The following is a 9,959-nucleotide window of genomic DNA, read 5'->3' as shown; positions in this document are numbered from 1 at the left end:
TGTTTTGTGTTGTGTCTTTGAATTTTGCATGCTTCATGTGGTACTAGGTGTTTGGGTTATTGTCTGTCTTGTATTATTTTTGGTGTTTTGTGCTGGGATCTTTTAATTTTTTATGTTTCATGTTGTCCAAATGGGGTGGGGTATTGTATATCTTGTATTATTTTTTGTGTTTTGTGTTGTGTCTTTGAATTTTGCATGCTTCATGTGGTACTATGTGTTTGGGTTATTGTCTGTCTTGTATTATTTTTGGTGTTTTGTGTTGGGATCTTTGAATTTTTTATGTTTCATGTTGTCCAAATGGGGTTGGGGTATTGTATATCTTGTATTATTTTTTGTGTTTTGTGTTGTGTCTTTGAATTTTGCATGCTTCATGTGGTACTAGGTGTTTGGGTTATTGTCTGTCTTGTATTATTTTTGGTGTTTTGTGTCGGGATCTTTGAATTTTTTATGTTTCATGTTGTCCAAATGGGGTTGGGTATTGTATATCTTGTATTATTTTTGGTGTTTTGTGTTGTGTCTTTGAATTTTGTATGCTTCATGTGGTACTATGTGTTTGGGTTATTGTCGGTCTTGTATTATTTTTGGTGTTTTGTGTTGGGATCTTTGAATTTTTTATGTTTCATGTTGTCCAAATGGGGTTGGGTATTGTATATCTTGTATTATTTTTTGTGTTTTGTGTTGTGTCTTTGAATTTTGCATGCTTCATGTGGTACTAATGTGTTTGGGTTATTGTCTGTCTTGTATTATTTTTGGTGTTTTGTGTTGGGATCTTTGAATTTTTTATGTTTCATGTTGTCCAAATGGGGTTGGATATTGTATATCTTGTATTATCTTTTGTGTTTTGTGTTGTGTCTTTGAATTTTGCATGCTTCATGTGGTACTAGGTGTTTGGGTTATTGTCTGTCTTGTATTATTTTTGGTGTTTTGTGTTGGGATCTTTGAATTTTTTATGTTTCATGTTGTCAAAATGGGGTTGGGTATTGTATATCTTGTATTATTTTTGGTGTTTTGTGCTGTGTCTTTGAATTTTGTATGTTTCATGTGGTACTTCAAAATATTATTAAATACAAACAGGCGGCCTGTTGTATTAATATAATATTTTGAAGTACCACATGAAACATACAAAATTCAAAGACACAGCACAAAACACCATAAATAATACAAGACATACAATAATCCAAACACATTAATACCACATGAAGCATACAAAATTCAAAGACACAACACAAAACACCATAAATAATACAAGACACACAATAATCCGAACACATTAGTACCCCATGAACCATACCCAATTCAAAGACCCAGCACAAAACACCAAAAATAATACAAGATATACAATAACCCATACCCATTAGGACAACATGAAACATACAAAATTCAAAGACACAACACAAAACACCAAAAATAATACAAGACGGCCAATAACCCAAACACATTAGTACCACATGAAACATAAAAATTCAAAGATACAGCACAAACCCCAAAAATAATACAAGACAGACAATAACCCAAACACATTAGTACCACATGAAGCATACAAAATTCAAAGACACAACACAAAACACCAAAAATAATACAAGATATACAATACCCAACCCCATTTTGACAACATGAAACATAAAAAATTCAAAGATCCCAACACAAAACACCAAAAATAATACAAGACAGACAATAACCCAAACACCTAGTACCACATGAAGCATGCAAAATTCAAAGACACAACACAAAACACAAAAAATAATACAAGATATACAATATCCAACCCCATTTGGACAACATGAAACATAAAAAATTCAAAGATCCCAACACAAAACACCAAAAATAATACAAGACAGACAATAACCCAAACACATTAGTACCACATGAAGCATGCAAAATTCAAAGACACAACACAAAACACAAAACATAATACAAGATATACAATACCCAACCCCATTTGGACAACATGAAACATAAAAAATTCAAAGATCCCAACACAAAACACCAAAAATAATACAAGACAGACAATAACCCAAACACCTAGTACCACATGAAGCATGCAAAATTCAAAGACACAACACAAAACACCAAAAATAATGCAAGATATACAATACCCAACCCATTTGGACAACATGAAACATAAAAAATTCAAAGATCCCAACACAAAACACTAAAGATAATACAAGACAGACAATAACCCAAACACCTAGTACCACATGAAGCATGCAAAATTCAAAGACACAACACAAAACACAAAAAATAATACAAGATATACAATACCCAACCCCATTTGGACAACATGAAACATAAAAAATTCAAAGATCCCAACACAAAACACCAAAAATAATACAAGACCGACAATAACCCAAACACATAGTACCACATGAAGCATACAAAATTCAAAGACACAACACAAAACACCAAAAATAATACAAGATATACAATACCCAACCCCATTTGGACAACATGAAACATAAAAAATTCAAAGATCCCGACACAAAACACCAAAAATAATACAAGACAGACAATAACCCAAACACCTAGTACCACATGAAGCATGCAAAATTCAAAGACACAACACAAAACACAAAAAATAATACAAGATATACAATACCCCAACCCCATTTGGACAACATGAAACATAAAAAATTCAAAGATCCCAACACAAAACACCAAAAATAATACAAGACAGACAATAACCCAAACACATAGTACCACATGAAGCATGCAAAATTCAAAGACACAACACAAAACACAAAAAATAATACAAGATATACAATACCCCACCCCATTTGGACAACATGAAACATAAAAAATTAAAAGATCCCAACACAAAACACCAAAAATAATACAAGACAGACAATAACCCAAACACCTAGTACCACATGAAGCATGCAAAATTCAAAGACACAACACAAAACACAAAAAATAATACAAGATATACAATACCCCACCCCATTTGGACAACATGAAACATAAAAAATTCAAAGACCACAACACAAAACACCAAAAATAATACAAGACAGACAATAACCCAAACACCTAGTACCACATGAAGCATGCAAAATTCAAAGACACAACACAAAACACAAAAAATAATACAAGATATACAATACCCAACCCCATTTGGACAACATGAAACATAAAAAATTCAAAGATCCCAACCCAAAACACCAAAAATAATACAAGCCAGACAATAACCCAAACACCTAGTACCACATGAAGCATGCAAAATTCAAAGACACAACACAAAACACAAAAAATAATACAAGATATACAATACCCAACCCCATTTGGACAACATGAAACATAAAAAATTCAAAGATCCCAACACAAAACACCAAAAATAATACAAGACAGACAATAACCCAAACACCTAGTACCACATGAAGCATGCAAAATTCAAAGACACAACACAAAACACAAAAAATAATACAAGATATACAATACCCAACCCCATTTGGACAACATGAAACATAAAAAATTCAAAGATCCCAACACAAAACACCAAAAATAATACAAGACAGACAATAACCCAAACACCTAGTACCACATGAAGCATGCAAAATTCAAAGATCCCAACACAAAACACCAAAAATAATACAATATATACAATACCCAACCCCATTTGGACAACATGAAACATAAAAAATTCAAAGATCCCAACACAAAACACCAATAATAATACAAGACAGACAATAACCCAAACACCTAGTACCACATGAAGCATGCAAAATTCAAAGACACAACACAAAACACAAAAAATAATACAAGATATACAATACCCAACCCCATTTGGACAACATGAAACATAAAAAATTCAAAGATCCCAACACAAAACACCAAAAATAATACAAGACAGACAATAACCCAAACACCTAGTACCACATGAAGCATACAAAATTCAAAGACACAACACAAAACACCAAAAATAATACAAGATATACAATACCCAACCCCATTTGGACAACATGAAACATAAAAAATTCAAAGACCCCAACACAAAACACCAAAAATAATACAAGACAGACAATAACCCAAACACCTAGTACCACATGAAGCATGCAAAATTCAAAGACACAACACAAAACACCAAAAAATAATACAAGATATACAATACCCAACCCCATTTGGACAACATGAAACATAAAAAATTCAAAGATCCCAACACAAAACACCAAAAATAATACAAGACAGACAATAACCCAAACACCTAGTACCACATGAAGCATGCAAAATTCAAAGACACAACACAAAACACAAAAAATAATACAAGATATCCAATACCCAACCCCATTTGGACAACATGAAACATAAAAAATTCAAAGATCCCAACACAAAACACCAAAAATAATACAAGACAGACAATAACCCAAACACCTAGTACCACATGAAGCATGCAAAATTCAAAGACACAACACAAAACACAAAAAATAATACAAGATATACAATACCCAACCCCATTTGGACAACATGAAACATAAAAAATTCAAAGATCCCAACACAAAACACCAAAAATAATACAAGACAGACAATAACCCAAACACCTAGTACCACATGAAGCATGCAAAATTCAAAGATCCCAACACAAAACACCAAAAATAATACAATATATACAATACCCCAACCCCATTTGGACAACATGAAACATAAAAAATTCAAAGACCCCAACACAAAACACCAAAAATAATACAAGACAGACAATAACCCAAACACCTAGTACCACATGAAGCATGCAAAATTCAAAGACACAACACAAAACACAAAAAATAATACAAGATATACAATACCCAACCCCATTTGGACAACATGAAACATAAAAAATTCAAAGATCCCAACACAAAACACCAAAAATAATACAAGACAGACAATAACCCAAACACCTAGTACCACATGAAGCATGCAAAATTCAGAGACACAACACAAAACACAAAAAATAATACAATATATACAATACCCAACCCCATTTGGACAACATGAAACATAAAAAATTCAAAGATCCCAACACAAAACACCAAAAATAATACAAGACAGACAATAACCCAAACACCTAGTACCACATGAAGCATGCAAAATTCAAAGACACAACACAAAACACCAAAAATAATACAAGATATACAATACCCAACCCCATTAGGACACCATGAAACATACAAAATATTGAAAAGTATAGAGTTAAAGATCTATAAGGAGACTATTTGGTTACCAACTCTCCATGATTTAGCTGGGGAGGGTCCCCTGAACCCTCTCAAAGACCATCGGTAGTCCCCCGGACCATTGCTTGAAAACATTTGCACTATGTGACTGAAATCACCTCATGGCATAAATGGTATTGCAGTTGTAAATATATATATAGAAATTGACCACTAGGGGGATATCCTTGACTTACACAAGAATTACATTCAAGGACCACTGGTGGTCCCCAGACCAATGATTGAAAAACATTTCCCTAGATGACTGAGATCACATCAGTGCATAAATGGTATTGCAGTGTAAATATTTATATAGAGCTTGAACACTAGGGGGGTATCATTGATTTTTCACAAGAATTACATTCAAGGACCATTGGTGGTCCCCACACCATTGATTGAAAAACATTGCCCTAGATGACTGAGATCACAGCAGGCCATAGTAGGTATTGCAGTGTAATTATATATATATAGAGATTGACCACTAGGTGGAATCACACACCCCCTGTCAATGTATGTAAGGAATTTAAATACTAACTTGATTAATTTATGCATACAATTCACTTCAAAGAGTGGAGCCCCCACCTCTGTGTTTATCTAATTTGCATGTCTGGCACCTGGCATTCCCCAAAGGGGGGAGCCCATCCCCCCAACCCACCCCCGCTCTTCATTTAATTTGCATGTCGCACCTGGCACCTGGTTAGAACCCATCCCCCCCCTTGTTTATCTAATTTGCATGTCTGGCACCTGGTTAGAACCCATCCCCCCACCCCACCCCCGCGCTTCATTTAATTTGCATGTCTGGCCCAGGGCATTCCACAAAGACTGGGAGCCCATCCCCCCCACCCCACCCCCGCGCTTCATTTAATTTGCATGTCTGGCCCATGGCAATCCACAAAGAGTGGGAGCCCATCCCCCCACCTCAGCCCCAGTGACAAACAAACAAATTTACATTTGTTTGTTTTTCACACCTTCGAGTCAGCATCTCTGCTGGCTTTTGGGGAGGCATGTCACAAGGAGAAGCAGGGAGAGAGAGAGATGAGATCAGCTAATCACACACACATCATGCATTTTATAAATAACTATCATTAGTTTTTATTATTATTTAATTATAAACTATTATATGCTAATTATATTTATGGATATTTATATTTATGGATATTTATGATTTATGATTATGCTAATTATATCTATGGAATTCCTGGAATGTTTAATTACTAATTTGCATAATTAATTATGCAAATTATGCATTAAATTGCTCACTAGCGCCACCAGTGGCCAAAAAAGGTATCAAACGACCATCCTATTAGACTACTCCCCTGTCAAAAAGAGCAAAAATCCCTAAAACGAAAGAAAGCAGGAAATGAAAAAGAAATTACACTCATCTTCTACTTTCTCTAATAACAACCTAAAACATGAACCTTGGTTGAAAAAAACTAAAGTTGTCCTTTAAAGTGTGTGTCCGTGTTAATCTCCAGATTATATTGTCAGAACAGCCTAACCTCGGGTGTTTCCGAGAATGCAGTGAAACTACTACAGCATTAATACCAAAAACACGCTTGACCTTTTGCTTTTGTTGCAACAGTGAGTCTCCTCTGACATGTTACATTCATTGTAGATGCAGAGGAATGTTTCCCATGATTCCCTGGATGCGGAGCCGCCACTTAAATGTCAGCATGGTTGCAACAGATGTCACGGAAGATATCCCAGACCACCCCTTGTGTGCTGTATGTCACTACAAAAGACCCTCGAATCTGAAAAGACTGATTGGAGCCAAGACTCAAAAATGTCAATGCTATACAGTATGGCAGTCACATATGTGACACGATAGGGGAGAAATGCACCTATAACACTAACCCTGACAGCAGAGAAACAGGACTCAAAAATGTCAATGCTATGGCTGTGGTTCTCACTCAAACATGTCCATGTCAAGGACCCCAAATTGATATGACCGTGGACCTCCATAACAGTGGATTTGTGACGTTAAATAGCGGAAATATAATGTGGTTAAACGGATGTGTGTGTGTGTGTGTGTGTGTGTGTGTGTGTGTGTGTGTGTGTGTGTGTGTGTGTGCGTGCGCGCGCGTGCGCGTGCATGCATGAGCACATAATTTCTATTTTTTAAGATGAATTAAACACCTTGTAATGTATAAGTTATGCTCAATATGAATTGAGCTAAAACATCTGTTCCAACCAGCCACAGTCTCCACCAAAATGTTTTATCATTGTCAAGGATTTTCTTACCATTATAAAGGTTTCTATATTCTATAAAGCTTTCCATTTGAGAGTAACGACAAGCTATTTGCAGTATATCTAAGAGTGATTTCTGACTGCTGGAAGCAGAGATGAACCCTGGATGGTTTGTTTTATATTTCCTTTCTGACTGTCCTTGAGAGAGGTCATCCAGATAATGTAAAAGACAAAGACTAAAAGATTCATTGTGTTGGTGACCTCATCCCTGCTAGGAGAGACAGTAAACTAGACCTCAGCAGTTAACCCACATGCCAGAGACACACATGGGAACATCTTACATGTGCGCGGGCGCACGCACGCACGCACGTCCCAATCCTGGACCAGAGTAAAAAAGAAAATCCCATCCTGTCCCACTCCTGTAGAATGACTCCTGATCCCATCCCGCTCCCCCTCGAAATTACTCCCACTCCCACTCAAAATGAGAAAACCAGACAATGAGTAATGGTGACTCAGTCACCATTACTCATGCAGAATTGGAGATGCACAATATCTATCTATCTATCTATCTATCTATCTATCTATCTATCTCTCTATCTATCTAAATATCTATCTATCTATCTATCTATCTATCTATCTATCTATCTATCTATCTATCTATCTATCTAAATATCTATCTATCTATCTATCTATCTATCTATCTATCTATCTATCTAAATATCTATCTATCTATCTATCTATCTATCTATCTATCTATCTATCTATCTATCTAAATATCTATCTATCTATCTATCTATCTATCTATCTATCTAAATATCTATCTATCTATCTATCTATCTATCTATCTATCTATCTATCTATCTATCTCTCTATCTATCTATCTATCTATCTATCTATCTATCTATCTATCTATCTATCTAAATATCTATCTATCTATCTATCTATCTATCTATCTATCTATCTAAATATCTATCTATCTATCTATCTATCTATCTATCTATCTATCTATCTATCTATCTATCTATCTAAATATCTATCTATCTATCTATCTATCTATCTATCTATCTATCTATCTATCTATCTATCTAAATATCTATCTATCTATCTATCTATCTATCTATCTCTCTATCTCTCTATCTCTCTATCTATCTATCTATCTATCTATCTATCTCTCTATCTCTCTATCTATCTATCTATCTATCTCTCTATCTCTCTATCTCTCTATCTATCTATCTATCTATCTATCTATCTCTTCCTGCTTCTCGAGACAGCCTACCAATAAAATTAACTTTGACTACCAAATACAGTATATTCATGAACAGAACTATAAGCTTAACAGTTAACAAGTGCTTTGTCAATATTGTTAAGATATATAATAGCTAAAAGTTAATATAATAGCCAATAAAAACATAATATAGGCTAAACTAAAGGGGGGGGGGGGGGGGTTGGGGCTAAATGACGCCCCTGTTCACGTATTACTGACATTGGCAGCGACCAACGCAAGTGGAGAGCCATTCTTCAAAGCTGTCCATGGTGAAAAATAATTTTGTGCCTTTGTTAGATCTCTAGGCTAGCCTGCATCACAATTGAAAGTGACATCCTCCGTGAACTTCATTTTGAGGACACAATCAAAGGACTTTTTTTTGCCATGGGAGAAGAATGAGTGAAGAATTACTGTCATTTTACAGATTTTATCGCTGCTGTCGGGTGGAAACCTTGTGTGTCCAAAACTGAGCCTGAGTTACAATGCTGTTAATGTTATTATTTGCTCACAAGCTCTTGTTAATACTTTTCATTGGTTCAATATTAATTTAAAACTGTCAAAGCATGACAGAAAAGGCCAATCTATTATAGCTTGCAACACGTCGCCAGCTTGTAGATCGGCTGTATTCACTTTATTGTGATGAAGTACAGTAGGGCTTTCATTTACCATGGGGAAAAAAAAGTTAAAAAGTATGGAGTTACAAGCTTTCTGCTTAACAGCAACCATTCCGTTCTATGGGGCCACCCAGATGGAATCTCTGTTGTTTTTGTTTTGTTCGTGTGAAAAATCGGATTAAAGTTGAAAACATAAAGCAACGCCAAGAGTTTAAATCAGATTGACTGCAGATAGAAGAGTATGCCGTGTCCCTCGGTAAGGGACTCAACACTTTCTCCCGCATCATAAATGTCAAATCAACAGTGGAACACTGTACAACATGGGATGTGTCTTTTGTTCATGTTATCGTGAGAATAGGCAAGGACGCCACTTGCAATATGATGGTATCACAGTTTTTTTCTGACAGTGTAACAGAGATACGAATGTTCATCTTAATGTCACAGTGAGTGTGTGTGTGTGCGTGCGTGTTACCGTGGCCTCCTGCTATACTCAACTCTCTGTGTGGCCTCACCCAGCTGCTTCTGCCTGGAGAGATTTCATCTCCTCCCTACATGTGTCCAGTGAGAAACACTCTTCACTGATGCCATCATCAGTATGATGTGATAGACTGATAATGGGTTCTGTATACTAAGTAGTCTGACAACGGGCACAACGAGTACAACGGATAATCATTGGATGACCGACCAGAAAGGGATATATATATATATATTCTCAACAGG

Source organism: Protomyctophum bolini, assembly GCF_963924005.1.
Source record: "Protomyctophum bolini genome assembly, chromosome: 1".
Taxonomy (NCBI): Eukaryota; Metazoa; Chordata; class Actinopteri; order Myctophiformes; family Myctophidae; genus Protomyctophum; species Protomyctophum bolini.
This window is presented reverse-complemented; position numbering follows the sequence as displayed.